General features: G+C 31.0%; 1 protein-coding gene across 2 annotated transcripts in view; it reads left to right on the top strand.

Annotated features, from left to right (window-relative positions):
* LOC114341392 (leucine zipper putative tumor suppressor 2 homolog) overlaps positions 1–19,124 on the top strand; it is a 621,793-nt gene that overhangs the window by 199,532 nt on the left and 403,137 nt on the right. The gene's annotated exons all lie outside the window — the stretch shown is intronic.

The following is a 19,124-nucleotide window of genomic DNA, read 5'->3' as shown; positions in this document are numbered from 1 at the left end:
CGCTTTTCTTTAGTTCAATAGTCTGCGTCAAATCTTTAGACGTTAATTTGACTGCATTTTCTTCAATGCAAATGAATGAAAATTTGCAGATATATGCATTTGCGGGAACAATACACGAATAGTCAATATAAAAAAATTATGTTTATTAATTGTTTAAATAAAAAAAAAACGATTTTAATGGAAAATGCTTAAATTCTCTTGCTTCTAAAGTTTCAAATTTTGAACCCTCATATATTTGTTTATATAAAAATCGGCGTTTATTCGTGTCAAATTTCAATACGATACGAAACAAAACTTCAACCAAAACTCGAGTTCAAAAAATTCGTGTTTTTATCGTAGTCTTAGAAAAACCACAGGTAGAGACGTCTTGTGCTACAATTAACATTAGAAATCATTTTGGCGTATTAATTAAACGTTTTTCTTTAGTACAATCGTTTGGGTTAAATCTTTGGACGTTAGTTTGACTGCATTTTCTTCAATGCAAAGGACTAAAAATTTGCAGACATATGCATTCGCGGGAACAATACAAGAATAGTCAATAATTTTTTTTATGTTTATTAATTGTTTAAATAAAAAAAAACGAATTTAACGGAAAATGCTTAAATTCTCTTGTTTTTTACAATGAAGAAACTTGAAACTTTTACAGACTGTAGCTAATTATTTGAACTATACCTACATAATTTCACTTTTTACGTTAATTGTTTACGTTATGCTTCATAAATAAACAATTAAGTTTCAAATTTTTTGCCGATTTCGACTACTTTTCATGTTTGTACATATGTTTTATACATATTTTAATAAACATGACGATATATTTTGATGTTTGAAAAGTGTAAGACTAAAAAGTAAAAAATAAAAAAGTATGAAAAAAATTTTTAAGAAACGCTTTTCTCTAGTTATGAGTGACTAAAATTAAAAATATTATAAAAAAATCAACTTAAAAGCCAAAAATAAAAATAATTGAAAAAATCTAATACTAATAAATTCGTTAAAGAAAAGCGTAGGGCGAAAACCGTTTATTCGATGAAAACGCGCCAAGCTTTTCTTTGACGAATATGTTAGAATTTTTCAATTTTTTTTATTTTTTGCTTTTCAGTTGATTTTTTATAATATTTGTAATTTTAGTCACTCGTAACTAAAGAAAAGCGTTTCTTAAACATTTTTTTTTCATATTTTTTTATTTATAATTTCGTTCCTACCTATATCTATCTATAATTTGTTTAAAAACTAAAAAGAATGATTTTGTGCTTGACGTAAACTTAGAAGTTTCATTAAAAACCATAAATAAAAATTTAATTTAAGTTTCCTACCTGTTTGATTGTGATTAGTTCAAACACGACACACGACCAGATTTATCTAAGAGAAATATAAAACTTAACCGCATAAGTTTTGCACTACCAAGAATTATGCTCATTTTAAAAGTTTATTTTCTCGTGAACGCGAACGGATTAACCCACAGTGGTCGGCAAACTTTTTAGCCAAAGAGCCAAAAAATATGAATATTATAATAATTAAAAAAAAGGGAGCCAAATCTGCTTGTTCAGCAAACTTTTATTACACTTAATAAAACTAAAGGATCTATACTAAATTTACAATCAGGATGCAGTAGAAATAAACAAACCAAGACGCGTTAAATGCTACAATGGACATTGTATATTGCATATACATTGTAAATCCCAAATTAGTCTAAGAGCTAGTGAACCCTCCGACTAACGGTCGTCCTGTAAGGCTAGAAACTTTTCTAGTGATAATTCATAGCACACCAAGGCTAAAAACCATGACCTGGCAGGCATCAGCGATGCACCTGTATCTACCAGGTGAATCGAAAAGTGCAAATTTATGGGGTAAAATAAACTTTCTCCTGTAAGGTTTAAATTTAAGTATGTGTTTGAGTAAGTCATTTAGAAGAAATGTGTACAATGACAGGCGATTCTGAAGAGCATAAGACCTTGCCAGGCGAGGGGAAAGATTAGGGGTTTTTCCTAAAATTATTTTTTTTGCATCAAACAAAGTTTTTTTAATGAGCTATGAGCAAATAACCTTTTAAATGAGTTATCACACAACCCCTACTCTTATTTAAAAAATCATCGATTACGTCATCACGCCCAGATGGATGACGTCACTAGTATTATATATATGCCAAAAAGTCCTAATTCAAAAATAAAAATCGACTTTTCTGAGGATTTCTCTTGAAATTTTCTCATTCTCGAGATAATGAATTTATGCAAACTCAAACGTCCTCACTTATGCTACAGTGTTACGCCCGCTTGATTAGCAATTAAAAAAACAAAGGGGTTTTCGATATTTTATTGCAAAAAACTCTTCGGGATTTCATCAATCAATGTTTAAAGAATCTCTACGTACCTTGGCAACATTGAAATTTTTAGATAAATGTCCGATTTAGGGTTAAAAATGGCCGATTTCGCAATTTTCAAAATTTTCAATCGTTTATATAACAAAAACTATTAACTTAAGAGAAAAATCACTAAAGATCTTTTTTGTTTGGAATGATTCAAAAAACCTAAAAAAAATTTGTTCGATGCAAAAAGAATAATTTTAGGAAAAACCCCTAATCTTTCCCCTCGCCTGACAAGGTCTTATGCTCTTCAGAATCGCCTGTCATTGTACACATTTCTTCTAAATGACTTACCTAAACACATACTTAAATTTAAACCTTACAGGAGAAAGTTTATTTTACCCCCTAAATTTGCATTTTTCGATTCACCTGGTAGATACACGTGCACCGCTGCGCTGGTGCCAGCCAGGTCTTGTTTTTTAGCCTTGGTGTGCTATGAATTATCACTAGACAAATTTCTAGCCTTACAGGACGACCGTTAGTCGGAGGGTTCACTAGCTCTTAGACTAAATCATGATTTCCAAAGTTTATACATTGTAAATTATGATTCGGTAGTGCTCCTAGTAGCATTTGACGTGTCTTGATTTGTTTATTTCTACTGCGTATTGATTGTAAATTTAGTATAGTCGGTTAAGATAGTGAAAAATGCTCCCAACGATATTCCAAAAATAAAAAAAAAGACCACATGTTCTACATCAAAAAGTATTTTCGACCAAAAATTTTTTTAAACCTCTAGCCCATCCATAACCCCCTAAGAAATTAAAACGTGTTTTTTCGTTTTTTTTGGCGATAACTTCGATTGTAATCATCGAAGGAACTTATATTTTCTTTCGTTTTGTAGGGTTTTATTTCCTAGAACACTGTATTTTTTACAAAATTTTTGGTGCAATTTCCATTTTTTTTTAAATATTGATATGTAGAACCGAAAAGGGAAAGAACAGCAAACGTGAGCTTTTTCAGCTGATCATAAGAATGAGGAATACTGTTCTAAGTATTGCATGTCTTCCTTCTCCAGTTTATTCAAAGCAGACCACTTGTGTTGTGAACATATTTTTCTTCTCCAATCCAACTCAACACAAAGATGTTCGAATTTAGAGCGCCATACCTCCTTGTTTATTAAATCCAAAAATTGTATTTTAAAGCTATTATTGCCAATTTCAAAAGGAGACAATTTCAACTCCGTTATCGTAGCATAAGAGGATTTTTGACAAATGCTAAAGTTTGTAAGTTTGATAAAGGCTAATTTATCAGAATATGATATAATGTTTTTCCTATAAATTTTTTTAAATGAAAATATTATTGCGCTTTTATTCAGTCAGTTATTTGTCGACCACGTGAGCGGTATGCACATGCACAGCGCAACATAAGAGAGCCAAGATTGTTTAATGGAGGCGCTGTGATGTTTTGCGGTGTAATTTCCTTGACAGCAAGAACGGATCTGTTTTTAACGAAAGTACATTACAGGAGATTTCTTTGCTTTGAACACTTTGTTTCTTTCACTCCTTTTATAGGAAATAATTTCATCCTAATGCATAATCAGGCAAAGCCTCCTAACTTATATAGTCCAAGTAATGAAGCTTAAAATAGGACAAAACCTCGCAATTTTTACAGAATGGATCGATTTGCTTAATAAGTAGTGGATAGTCCAAGGATCAAAATCTATATCATGACGAAAGGCGCTTTTACCATGGGGGTGGTTGCCACCCCATCTCGGGGTGGAAATTTTTATTTTATTTTGACCGCAAAAGTTGGTAAAAACATTCATTCTAAGCAAAAAACGTTCTATACATTTTTTTGATAAAATGAATAGTTTTCGATTTATTCGCTACCGAATGTGTTAGTTTTATATCGAAAAAATCAATGTTTTTAATCAGTTTTCTGCTAATAACTCAAAAAGTTTTCGTTTTATCAAAACAACTTTGCTTAGCAAAAATGTACCTTTTGAAAAAATAAACAAAACTGTTTTTGTATTTTTCTTTAAGAGCAATAGTAATCGAGCTATATTTTATTATATGTTAGCTCTTCTTCGTCAAATGCTAAATATGGTAGTTTCAAAGTCAAAATACGGGATAACTATGTATTTTTCGAGGATAACTTGTCTAAATTTATTTAAAGTATTTAAAAATATCTATCTCCAGAAATAAAAAAAATGTTTCTAGCTCAAAAATTAAATGACTTATAATGAAAAGAATTTTTTTCAGCGAAAAATTGATTGGAATCTTCCCCCTACTTACGACCCTAATTAAAATTAATCATTGACCTTATTTGGTCTTCTTTTTTATGCATTATTAATAAGTTCTAGATGTTTGACTGTCTTAGAATGATCAATTAAAAAAAATGGAGTTAAAAGCGAATAACAAATTTTTGCAGTTTGGTAAAAACTGCCCTTTTCTTCAGAATAGAAAGATTAGCATCAGACATACGAAAAAATATTTAAATATAAAATTGTAGCTTATTTAATTCCCAAGAACATGGTTTGCAAAATTTTTTTCTACAGCAAAAATTGAGTGAGCTATTGACAATTAAACCTTATAATAACGTGCAAAAACCACCTTTACCATCCCCTTCAAAGTCACCTCTTTTTGCAACTGATGATTTTAAAAGGATTTAATATTAATAACCTTCTAGATCTTGTAAAAACCTACAAAATTCTTTTTTACCGAACTTTCTAGGATAAAAAATAAAAAGTTACGGTTCAAAAATCAGTATATTTTTTTGAAAAAAAAAAAGGAGAAATTCAATTGGCGGCATAATAATGTAAGTTAGCGGTGCTTTTAGTCATTGACCTTATTTATACTTCTTTATTTATGTATTATTAACAGATTCCAGAAGTTTGACTGGCTTAGAATGATTAATTTTTAATAAACTAGAGTTAAAATCAAATAACGAATTTTTGTAGTTTGGTAAAAGGTGCTATTTTCTTCAGAATAGAAAGATTAGCATCAGAGATACGAAAAAATGTTTAAATATGATATTGTAGGTCATTTAATTCCCAAGAACTTGGTTTGAAAAAATTTTTTCTACGGCAAAAATTGAGTGAATCGTAAATGAGTATAATATCGAAAAACATTGATTTTTTCGATATAAAACTAACACTTTCGATAGCGAATAAATAGAAAACTGTTAATTTTATCAAAAAAATGTATAGACTATTTTTTGCTTAAAATTAATGTCTTTATCAACTTTTGCGGTCAAAATATAATGAAAAAATTTCCACCCCTAAGATGGGGTGGCAACCACCCCCATGGTAAAACCGCCTTTCGGCATGATATAGATTTTGATCCTTAGACTATCCACTACTTATTCTCAAATTTTCAAGCAAATCGATCTATTCTGTAAAAATTGCGAGGTGAAAAGCTTCGGTTCCTGGACTAATAGCGTTTCGTTACTCAGTATTTAAGTGAGGTAAATATTCAGTAGTAATTGCACAAGAGCTCTGAAATTATTGAATTTTTCCCGAGTGACACTTTGACAGTTTTAATTTCACGAGCCAAAGGCGAGTGAAATTATGTCAAAGTGTCACGAGAGCAAAAATTCTATAATAATTTCAGAGGTCGAGTGCAATTTGTTGCGATTATTTCATGAATAAAACTGTTCAAAACCAAAATTCTATTGTAATTTATTTATGTAAGTACCATTAAACACACAGTTTTTATAAATATTTGACGATTGAAAGTCATCACTTTTATAATTTTTAAAACATTAATTGTCATTAATGTCACTGAATGTATTTTTTCGTAGCAACGAAGGGCATCTGACGTAATATACTTAACGACGGGAGATTATCAAAAATTATCGATTTAATTCAGATTTCTGCAGCTTTCTATTGGTCAGAATCTCCTATGAATGAAATAATCAGATATTATTAAATTAGCTCCCTCACAGTCCTGTCAAGAATCCTATTGACACTTTTTTGGGATATTGTCGGTAGACAATAAGACATCGTCAGCTCCTTTCTGATCTGATTAGCCTGTTTAATATCCAGCATGCCTAGGTGATGTTATTAGAATTAGAGGGAGAATACGCTATATTAGTTTACATTATGTTTCTTGCTGTTTTTAAAGTTTTGTTAACTGTTGTTATTTTTAATTGTTAATTTAGTATTGTTTCAGTTAAAACACTTGTTAAAGAATGAAACTGTCTTTGTGTTTAACCTTTAACTACCCGCGCATCAAGTTATAACATAACTACACGCGTGGCATACTTTGTACGCCACAAGAAAATACACTTAAAAACAGCGGATTTGTTTAATTTTTGAAGTTATACTTCTTTACGGGCGTAATGACGGTGAAATTTTATATGGTAAAACCTAGCGGCCGGGCGCATGCGCATTATATCTTTGTTCTGATTGGATGTTCAAATGACATGACAAAAATTATCCAATATGGCAGCTGTGGCACAGCTGTGGGACTGTGGTTTGGTTATAATGTATGCTTGTTGCGTTTTAAAATTTGTAGGAAGAGAAACAACAAACAAAAAGTTAGTTAATAGTTATACTGCCTTTTTAAATAGTTTTCATATTATATTTTTGTACTTATTTACATATAAGAGATGATTGTTGCATGCCAATGTGAAAGCTCATCAAACTGTGACTAGTATGAGTGCGGCAGATCTCGCTTATTCAAAGCTAAAGAATATTTCACTGGTAAGTGTTTTATAAATAGTTGATCAAATTTTGTTATGATATTTGAACATAGCCACTTTGCATGACGCAAGTGATTGCGAAATTTATTAGTCGTTATACGGGCTCCGATACCTACCTTGAACCTACCAAAATACATACAGTAGTATGTAATACTTTTATTTACATAATTTAATTACCATCAAAATTTCTATCAATATTCACCTAATATATTGTTTTCTTACTCTATGTTTTGTTGTATTTTTTCAATTCTAAATCATTTCAATTCAAAATCAAAATAATTTGATTTACATAAGTTAAAAATGTCAAAAGGTTAATCTGTTTAGTTAGACGATCTTCGCACATAATGACAAGCTGTCTCTGTGGCGAAGTTTTAATGCGAGTGAATCCCAATACAACGCAAATACCAGCCGCGTGGTAAGTTGGTTCGAATCCCAATAGAAACTTTTATTTTTTTATTTTTTTTATACATTTTATGATTGTAAGTATATTTATTATATAATTTTATTTTCAGAAAATACGTATTTAGTTAAAAAATTTTCCGACAATTAATGTTCAGAAATCATTTGTGGCATTTTTAATGTGTTTGTGTGTGTTTTATTTTTTTATTATTTTAATTTTTGGCACTGTTTTAATAAAAATGTTTGAGAAGTAGTAAGTATAAATTAATTTAATATTTAAATAAAATATAAATAAAAAGTATATTAATTTCGTTTATAATCGTATAATCATATAATAGAAGTATAACTTCTTACGTGCGTACAAAGTACACACACATTCTTTTTTTTTGAAAAAATACACTTAGTTGTTTGTTATAAAGCTTATTCGGCATCAGTGAATACTTGGAGTTCCTTTTTAGTAAGCCAATTGGGATTTATAACTGGAATCATGGAATAACTGGGTTCCATGATAAATAAAATTACTAATAAAAAATTTTTTTAAATGTGATTTTTTACAGGAGAAAAAGTATTGTTTACAAAGAAAAATATATTTTTTGCCATAATGATTAAAAAACAATTAAAATATGTACTTATATTACGACTTATAGTAATATAATCCTGGGGTATATTGTCCACCACCGGAAACAACAAATAATAAAATGTAAATTACGATCTTTCCAGAACGCCGATTATAACGAAACTAAAACCAAATTGTAAAGCACATTCCAGTGATAGGTTAGAAAAATAAGCAAGGTCAAAAATTAAATTTTTAAATATATTTCCAGTAGAATTCTTATATCTAGCGTACAAAGTACGCCAGCGCGTGTAGTTAAAGGTTAAAGATATCAGGAAAATTAATATCTTCCCACCCTCATATTTTTCCAAAAAAGTTGTGGGAGAGAGAAAGGGGCTAGTAGGTTAAAGTTGTGCCGAGTCTCGTTTTTAAATCACATAGAATGTAAAAAAATTGAAGTCTCGGAATGAGGACATTTTGCCTCTCTTAACAGGATTACCCTTAAATTTATTTATCGCGTCCATAAGTACCTATATAGTTTGATTTTCCAACGTCAACGCATGTGTCACTGAAAATTACGACATAGTGCTCATACATTTTCTTTTAGGTCCTACTATTTAAGTTATATACTCTTGCGGTGCCTAAAATGATTAGCAAATTCTGCCTATCTCGGCTATTAGTCCATAAATTGAAATGAATGCTTAGTTGGCTCTCAGAAATAATTTTAACGACTTTTTTGCAAAAATACAGTACTTATTAGGCTGAAATTTTCCAGCAACTCTTGGAGACCTGCACACTGCTAAGTTTCAATAAAAGAATCAAACTGCATTTTTTACATAGTCACCTTGCTGATTTCCCGAAAAATTTTGGTGTAAACAGGGTGAGCGATTCCACCAAAATTTGAAGATCGTGGAGGCATGGTATGAAGACAGATTGCTCTTGATTGAAGACTTTTCTTTATAGTATCAAACATCTAAAGCTGAACGTTAATGCAACTATTAAATGCATTTATTTGATCATAAGTTTATAACCAAATAAAATATCAAATAGTTTAAATGTTAGAGCAGAAAAACTACAATCATTTATTATTGTATCTATACACTTTTTTATCTATAAGTAACAATGTACTCCGTATGTATACTATGTTTTCATTTTTTTTGAAGTTATACTTCTTTAGGCGCGATTGGGAGTGAATTTATATTTTACTGGGCGCATGCGCACACCGACAGTATGGTATTAGTCGTTATACGGGCTCTGATTGGGTGTTGAAATGATCTGTCAATAATTGTTCAATATGGAGGTTATCGGTAAACAAAAATTTTGTATATATTAGTTTTTATTATTGTGAGGACAGAAATAAAATCAAATTTATAATTGTAGTGACTTTTTAAATAGTTTTGAAAAGCCACAGGTACGTCATTCTAAATGTTTCAGTTGTATTGCAATGCTTTAATTTACATAATCTGATTACGAACAAAATTTCTAGAAATCTTCATCTAATATATTCTTACTTTATATTTTGTTGTATTTTAAAATTTTATTTTCGTCAAAAATCAAACTAATAATTTGATTAAATTCATATAAATAAACAAAATGTCAAAAAGTTTATGGTGTAAACGTTCAGTTGGTGCATATTCCCACATGACATATACGCGAAGGTGGCGCAGTGGGAAATCGCTTTGACTTTCGATCAGCGGGATCGACGGAAAGCTGGTTCGAGCCCCAATGAAAGTTATTATTTTTTAATTTTTTTATACATTTTATGATTGTAAGTATATTATTATATAATTTTTTTAGAAAATACGTATTTAATTAAAATTTTTGGCAACAATTATTGTTCAGAAATCATTTCTTTGTATTATTTTTCAATGTGTTTGTGTGTGTTTTATTCTTTTATTTTTTTAATTTTTGGTATTGTTTTAATAAAAATTTTTGGAAAGTACTGAGTATTAAAATTAGTTTAATATTTAAATTAAATATAAATAAACTGTTTAAAGTATATTGATTTCGTTGAACGCATATAAAAGAAGTATAACCTCTTACGTGCGTACAAAGTACACACATTCTTTTTTTTGTTTGTTTTTATATGACTGAGGACACTTAAATCCATTGGTCTATTTTACAATTATTTTTACTTATTATTAAACTAAATTTCATAAGACATGCACTGTATGTAAACACCGATTTTACTTGTTAAAGGTGTTCAAAACGTATCTACTCGTTCCGTAGTAACAGTATATAATTAAAATCACCTGATCACCTTTTTTTCTCGATTATTGGTTCTTATTGCATACTATATAAATTATTGTAATCACTGAATACATAGATAGTGAAAAAATAATCTTATTTGTTAAATTAATGAATAAGTTCCGCCAATATACAAATAACTGTTATTCAAAAATATTCAAACACTGAACCAATTAGCCATCTGTCAACTACTGTTTCTTCTTCTTCAGGTGCCGTGTACGTATTCAGACGATGGTCGTCGTCATGTTTACAAGTTCGTAAAACCTCTCTCTATCGGCTGCTGCGCGAAATAATTCTTACGGAACAACACCATTGTCTAATATTACGAAACCAAGAAAGTTTCTTTCGACCAATCCATCTCTTTTCCTCCACTTTTCCTTGTATTATAAGGCGAAGTAGATGGTATTTAGGACTTCTAATTATATGGCCGAAGTATTATGTTTTTCTCCTCTTTATGATGTTTATGAGTAGACGTTCTGAATTCATCATTTGGAGAACATTTTCATTGGATGTGTGCGAAACCCATGATATCTTTTTTCGTCGATAGCACCACAATTCGAATGCTTCTAATTTATTTAGCATTGTGGTTTTTAACGTTCATGTCTCACAACCTTACAATAATATAGACCACACGTAACATTTTAGGACCATCTTCATCGACAGGCTTTGGTTACATAAAACTGGTTTCCAGGGCATAAAAGCCTTACGTGATATTTTAATCCTCGTTATTATCTCTTCATCACAATCGCAATTATGTAATCTGTCAAGGTATTTAATATGGTTTACCCGTTCTATCTCCTCTCCATCAAGAGAAAGCACGCCTTGAAATATTGATTTTTAGGCCTCTCCGATAACTTGCTTCACTGACTAGATTTACTAATGTCTGAGGATCTTCTAAATTTTCTACAAGAATGGCTGTGTCGCCAGCATATCTGATATTGTTAATTACTTTTCCGCCCAGTCTTACTCCCTCTTGTCTGTTGTCCAAAGCCTCCCTAAAGATTTCTTCAGAGTACAGATTAAAGAGAGTGGGTGACAAAACACAACCCTGTCGCACTCCACGTTTGATGGGTAGTTTTTCAGTACGACTATCTCCAACTTGGATAGATGCTACTTGATTGTAATATAAGTATTTTAGCAGTCTTATATCGTAGTGGTCAAGTCCTGCTGCCTGTAGGCAATTGAAAAGTATATCGTGTTATACTCAGTCGAATGCCTTCTCGAAGTCGATCAAACAAACATAAACGTTCTTTCGGACTTCACAGCTGTTTTGTAAAAGAACAAGCATACAAAATAGTGCCTCTTTAGTTCCTAGACCATCTCTAAATCCAAATTGCTTATTACCCATTCTATTTTCACACAGTGCGTGACTCATCAAACTGATTAGTCTAAAATCGCTGCATTTGGTGGTCCAGCTTTTCTTTGGTAATGTTATAAACAATGACTCCAACCAATCATCTGGTATTTTTCCTCCGTTGTAAATTTTGTTAAAGAAATTGGGTTTTGTAGGGAAAGTGGGTAATGTTTTCCTCATCCAAAAGTTTGAGTAGCTCAGCAATGATTTGATCTGGTCCGGGTTCTTTATTGTTTTTGGCTTGCTGTATTGCTTTTCTGACTTCAGAGCTCAGTATTTATACTCAACTAATGTTTAAATTTAGTTAATAAGTCATGCCAATAAACTGTAGTCATTACTTCGTATACCATCTTATCCTAAATCTAATACTAGTATGTATTAATCTCTGATGAAGGATTCATTTGTCTTGTTTTTCGTTTGGTATTTTTTTATAATTACGTGAAAACAAGACGATGGGGTCCTCAGAGTTCCACAGCAAACTTTTTTGAATGTTTTCTATTTAAACTAAAAGTTTTTTTCTGTAATACAGTCGACACACACCGAGAGAAAAAAATTCTTGACATAAAGAAACTTTGTTAATATTTAAGAAAGATCGACTTGGCATATTGCCTAAGAAATATATATTTGTACGTAAGATATAATTTTCTAAAATATTTCAAATAAATTCTACTATAGCCAAAGAAATATATCTTAAACATGATTTAACTATCACTTTCTGGCAAACTTCAAACCCATTTATCAGAAAGAAATTACACTTGATGTTAATTAATTTTATTAGTCATAAAAATATATTTTCTACACATTAGAAAACTATTCTTTCTGAGCAATAATATTTCTTAGTAAGGAATATTATTATTTTACTATTAATAATTAATTTATTTAATGTTAAGAAATATATTTCGCAGAGATAAACGTATATTTAGAGTTAAGTTAATATTTCTTGAAAATAAAGTGATATTACATACGGCGAAATAAATCATTGTGTTAAGGTAAAATCATTATTTATTAATAAAACAAGATATAAAACGTTATTATTACATACAAATATTTTCTCCACTCTTAAACCACTGGCTTCTACACAACAATAAAAGGATGGAGAGGCAAATCCAACTTCCTCAAATTTTCCTTCTTTTGTTAATAGCACTTTGTATATCAGCAATTCACTAAAACAAAATCGTTATGTAGAAAGAGTAAACTTACTTTAATAAATTTTTTTTTATAAAGATATAGATATTTATTTTGACAAATTTAGGAAATACAAAAAAAAACAAATACACGGCCCCACATAAGAACTAATAATACTAATAATAATCAATCATATTTAGTTCAAACATGGCATTATTTAACCTACACATCTTTGTTTATTTTTTTCTTTTTGTTAATGCAATATTAATTATTTATCTGTATAATATTAAGTCACACAATAAACATTATTTAGCTAAAACAAGAGGGAAAATACAACCAATGTAAAACATTGAAGCAGACATAATAATATATAATTTTCTTAATTTTTATAATCTAAAAGAAACAGCATACCTAATCATTAAGAAATTTTATTACGGGAAAGTATTATTAGTTTACATCTAAGTCATTTAATATATATTAACTAATTCACGATTTTCGGCAATAACATTTCTTAACCATAAACATATATTTCTTTTAGACTAACTGATTTCTTTATCTCAAATAAATTAACAGAACACATCCTCAGCGTTGCACCCGCCATGTTTGATATAGCGTTGTATTGTATATTTTTATAGAAGACGATACATTCAAGAAACCTATTATAGTTGATAGGTACATAAGAACACACTTTTTTAAAAAGGTACTTACATGTATGAAGTTCTACCATTTCTGGAAGGCCCCGCAGTTGGTTAATAACTCCTTTCTTAATATTGTTCTGAAGCTATATATTATATCATTCTGTCCCAGCTTTAAATTGTGGCATATTTCCCAGTTAGAATAATAAGCTCCTTTATTTCAGAGTCGTCCATCATTATACCTAAAAAGCATATAAAGATACTATTATGTTTCTTTTTTAACCATTCGGACACGCAACAATATTATTATTACATCTTAAATTACTCAATTTACTTTTATTTAATGCCTATATATGTACGTACCTTCAAAATATCCGTTAATTTTTAAAGTACACCAATAAATCCAACATCCATCTATATGAACATGAACATATCACGCCATCTTGACAAACACTGACGACTAAATCGTAAATAGTTAATCTGCGCAATTCTTTTGTGGAAGAAAATCTCTTTGCAAGTAATATTTTGGCATTAATGACAAAGTTTTTATTATATAACCACAGTTACTACAGAGGGTATTTCTGAAGAATTATTTCTTGTGGTTTAAAATATTTATTTGATTGCAAGAAAATTTCTTGTTCACAAATATAAATATGGATTAACTTAACATTATATTTCTTATACTGCAAAATATTTGTAGTTTTCAATTTAAGAAATAAAAACTTTAGGATAAGAAAATTAAATGTAACCATTAATGTATTTCTTAGTATTGAAGAAATTATCTGTAAGAAATTATTGAGTTGTGTTTAAAAAACTCGTTTCTTTATATGTGAACCGGTATGTTTAAGTTAATAGGATATTTTAACTTTTAAGAAATATTGCTCAAAGAAATCGGTGTTTTAGGAGAAAAGAAATTGTTCTCTCGGTGCACTTGAAACTAAGCTGCTGTTCGTCCATGACGGCGATTGTGGCACAAATATGTATTTATTCGTGTACTTAGTGCAAATGATAAGTGATTATTTTTTTATACATATTAATATTGTTCCTAAGTTTCTACATCTATTATTTAGGACGCACATTATTTTTTGGATTATTTCGTTAAGCTCTAAATTAACCTTTTAAACGAAATAATGAAAATCCTCAAATGTGTACCATAAATCAAAAAAATTAGAACAAATCGAAACAAAATGTTCATAACCATTACTAGTAAAAGTAGTTATTTCTTTCTTAGATGACCTACACCCAGCTTAATCCAAACAATTAATTGACGATATCTAGGCTAGTACGGTCACGAATGTTGCGCTATGACCAACAATTATTAATTTTGCGAATCAATAACTGTCTTCAATCAAAATATGGCAAGGTAATTAAGACTTTCAGTATTATTTCCCATTGCAATTTGTCAATATAACAATCTTTCTTAGAGCACGAAATAGAAATAAACATTAAATAGGCAAACTTTAAGTATTATAGCATCTTTATTAAGACCTAAATATGGACATTTATTTTATTTGAATTTAGTATGTACCCACATTTTTTTAAGCACATATTTAATTTAACAAAGCCAATATCACTATAATAGTTATGTAGTATACCTCATCAACCGTCAATATTCAGCTTCTCGCTTCCACTGCTGGGCATAGGTTTCCTCCATACGCCTTCATGACATTCTATTTTGCGCAAGTTGCACCCAGTTATGCTAAATTCTCTGTATGTCGTCTATCGGATCTTCCCCGGATTCTCTTATCTTCCCGAGGTCCATTTCAACAATTTCTTAGTCCGTCTATCATCGCTGATAGTTTTTCTATAATCTCTTCTACTTCTGTTTTTATTTTCAAGGTTTTTAATGCGGTCTGTAAGTTAAATTCCTAAATAGTCTAAGAGCTAGTGAACCCTCCGACTAACGGTCTTCCTGTAAGGCTAGAAATTTGTATAGTGATAATTCATAGCACCAGTTTACAGCTTGTCCAGATGAGGGTGGTTTGCCAACGTCAACGTCGCTGTGTTTCTGAAAAATCCAACCGCCGCGGTTCAAGTTGCCAAGGAACAAATGAAATCGTACATATGCAACCACTTCGTCGTCAAACTGCGGCAATTGTAAGCTTACTAGAGGAGGAATGGGACCCCCAGTCAACCGCTCTCATGTGTACGATACAAACGTCGGCTAACCGATGGTAAACCGCTCTATCCTAAGGACTTGTCCATATGTGGGCGGTTTTGCCAACGTCGACTCCGCAGTTTACCTGTTTTACTTGATCTCACCCTAATGCCGCCTTTGAAGTGTCACCCTAATACCAAGAAAAACAGGTAAACCGCGCAGTCGACGTTGGCAAACCGCCCGCATATGGACAAGCCCTAATAAAACGCTGGTAAACTAGCGGTTGCATGTGTACGATGTTGAGCAGTTGCATTTGTTAGTATGTTAACTTCAACCGCGGCGGTTGGGTTTTTCAGGTAAACCGCGACGTCAACGTTGGCAAACCGCCCTTGCAGGATTAACCTTTTATTAGAAACAGCGGGGATCAAGAAGGGGTCAATAAATATTTACACATAAATTAATCAAAAATGTCTTCTTTATTTAAACTAATTTAAAAATAACACTTTTACAAATAAAAAAAGAATGTGTGTGTACTGTGTACGCACATAAGAAGTTATACTTCTATTTATCTATTATATGATTTCAACGAAATAAAATACTTTAAACAGTTTATTTTTATTTTAATAAACTAATTTTAATACTAGTATAAGAGCTGTGAGACATTTTTGAGTAGGTATTTTAGGCAACCTGAAAATTTTTCAGGTGACTCTTCTATGATAGCCTAATACAAAAATGCCGGTCTGGCTGGAGGGTAGCGGTTATTTTCCCCAAAAATCCCCCCCAAAGTTAAAAAAGGGTAAAAATTGTTATTACAAAAAATATCATTGACATGACTTGAAAGTAAATTTAAATATTCAAATATAAAGAAAATAAACAGGCCAGGCGATTTGAGGGCGATTTTAACTCTGCTAGATACTTGCATGGGCGCCCCAAGATTATATTCAGGGGGTGCATCTGAACTTCAGAAGATTTCATCTGAATCTCTACATACTATTAACGAGTATAAAATATACAACTATACATGCGTAGCTATGTATATTCCTTCAGGACAGGCAGGTGCAATTGTTATTTTGACAGGGTATTTTTTAATTTTAAAAATAAATATTCTACAAAAGACAGGTTTTTTTTGGTGAAATTTTCCAATTGCCATGTGATCAAACAAATTACGAGTGCATATACATGAAAACCGCTATAAGTAAGCAGCAGTGTGAGAAAGAGCGTATACCGATAGCTATTTGAGTCCTCTGTTGTAGTTGAGTGTGTCCGTTCGCTCGAGAAAATCACGTGACCTGGCGATATCCATGTTGTTGTGCCTTGAAACGTTAGAGTAATTATTATATATATTATAGTTTTTAAGTAATTTTTCTTAATTAAAGGAAAATAATACGTACTATACAATAGATTTTGCAAATATGATAGAAAAAGACAAATTTATTATTATAAATGTATAGGTAGAAAATATAAAACTATAAACTAATTTAATTCGGTGTCCGAATCTTCTACTTCTTCTTCAAACTCCTCATCTGAGCTTAAATGTTCATTCTGATCTTCTTCGTCGACTCCCCTCGAGACTCAGATTCCTCTTCTACATGATCTGTAAATAGTTGTAATATGTATTTCGAATTAATTAAAAATTAATCAGTGATTAATTAATTGAGTTGCTACGTATTCTCTGTCCTTTTATACGGAGTCGAAGCCTGGACAATCACGGGCGCATCTGAAGAAAGACTTACCATTGTTGAGATGTGGTGTTATCGAATAATGTAAAAAATATCATGGACACAACACTTTAACAAACACGGAAATATTAAGAAAGATGAAAAAGGCAAAAGAAATACTCAACACTATGAAGGAAAGAAAAATGAGCTAAAATAAATATTTATTCTCTTCTCCTTCGTCAGACTCCCCTCGAGACTCAGATTCTTCTACCTGATCTGTAAATAGTTGTAATATATATTTAGAATTAATGAAAAATTACCAATGCTTAATACTCCTTCCTTATATAACCAATCACATCAGGTTTTTTATTTCTTAGTGTAGGTATGACCAAAGTAGCTCATGTTTCTTTCCTTCATAGTGTTGAGTATTTCTTTTGCCTTTTCATCTTTATTAATGTTTTTGTGTTTGTTACGTGTGTCCATGATATATTTAATATTATTCGATAACTCCACATCTCAACAACGGTAAGTCTTTCTTCAGATGCGCCCGTGATTGTCCAGGCTTCGACTCCGTATAAAAGGACGGAGAATACGTAGCAACTCAACTAGTTAATCACTAATTAATTTTTAATTAATTCTAAATACATATTACAACTATTTACACATCATGTAGAAGAGGAATCTGAGTCTCGAGGGGAGTCTGGCGAGGAAGAAGAGAATGAATATTTTTGAGCTCAGCTGAGGAGTTTGAAGAAGAAGTACAAGATTCGGACACAGAATTAATTTAGTTTATAGTTTTATACTTTTCTACCTATATATTTATAATAATAAATTTGTATTTTTCTATCATATTTGCAAAATCTATTGTATAGTACGTATTATTTTTATTTAATTAAGAAAAAGTTACTTAAAAAACTATAATATATTATAATAAACACTCTAACGTTTCGAGGAACAACAACATGGATATCGCCAGGTCACGTGATTTTTCTCGAGCGAACGGACTCATTCAGCTACAACAGAGGACGCAAACAGCTATAGGTATACGCTCTTGCTCACACTGCTGCTTACCTATGGCGCTTTTCATTTATATGCACGCGTAATTTGTTTGATCACCTGGCAGTTGGAAAATTTAACCAAAAAGAGCTGTCTTTTTTAGAATGTTTATTTTTAATATTAAAATATACCCTGTCAAAATAACAATTGCACCTCCCTGTCCGGAAGGAATGTACATAGTTATGCATGTATAGTTGTGTATTTTATACTCGTTAATAGTATGTACAGATTCAGATGAAATCTTCTAAAGTTCAGATGCATCCCCTGAAAATAATCCTGGGGCGCCCATGCAAGTATCTTGCAGAGTTAAAATCGCCCTCAAATCGCCTGGCCTGTTTATTTTCTTTATATTTGAATATTTAAATTTACTTTAAAGTCACGTCAATGATATTTTTTGTAATAACAATTTGTACCCTTTTCTTTAAATTTGGGGGGGATTTTTGGGGAAAATAACCGCTGTCCTCCAGCCAGACCGGCATTTTTGTATTAGGCTATCATGAAAGAGACACCTGAAAAATTTTCAGGTTGCCTAAAATACCTACTCAAAAATGTCTCACAGCTCTTGGACCATACATACCACTTTCTAAAAATCCAAAAATTAAAAAAAGACAGCAATTTTCCGCATTTGAAGCCGGGATCTTTCGATCTGCAGTCGAATGTTGTACCAATGACGCTACGAAGGCATTGATTTTACGGTTTCTCGGACATTATGACAAATCACGGTAACAAATAGACGAAGTGAAGTATTAAATATAAAAATGTTTTAATAATACGTATTGTCTTACTCCCGAGGAAGACAAATCCAAAGACACAAAAATTATAATAAATATATTTACTAAAACACTAATATACTTTTTCCACACCTTTTTTGGACTGATACATACATAACTTAAAGGATTTAGCAAACGAATAACATACTGTCTCTGTGCGCGTGCGCGCAGAATAAAAAAAATTCGTTCTCTATCGCGCCTAAAGAAGTATAACTTCAAAAATTATTCC

This window comes from Diabrotica virgifera, chromosome 5, assembly GCF_917563875.1.
Source record: "Diabrotica virgifera virgifera chromosome 5, PGI_DIABVI_V3a".
NCBI classification, from domain to species: Eukaryota; Metazoa; Arthropoda; class Insecta; order Coleoptera; family Chrysomelidae; genus Diabrotica; species Diabrotica virgifera.
The sequence above is the reverse complement of the archived record's forward strand: the minus strand, read 5'-3'. Positions and strand labels throughout refer to the sequence as shown.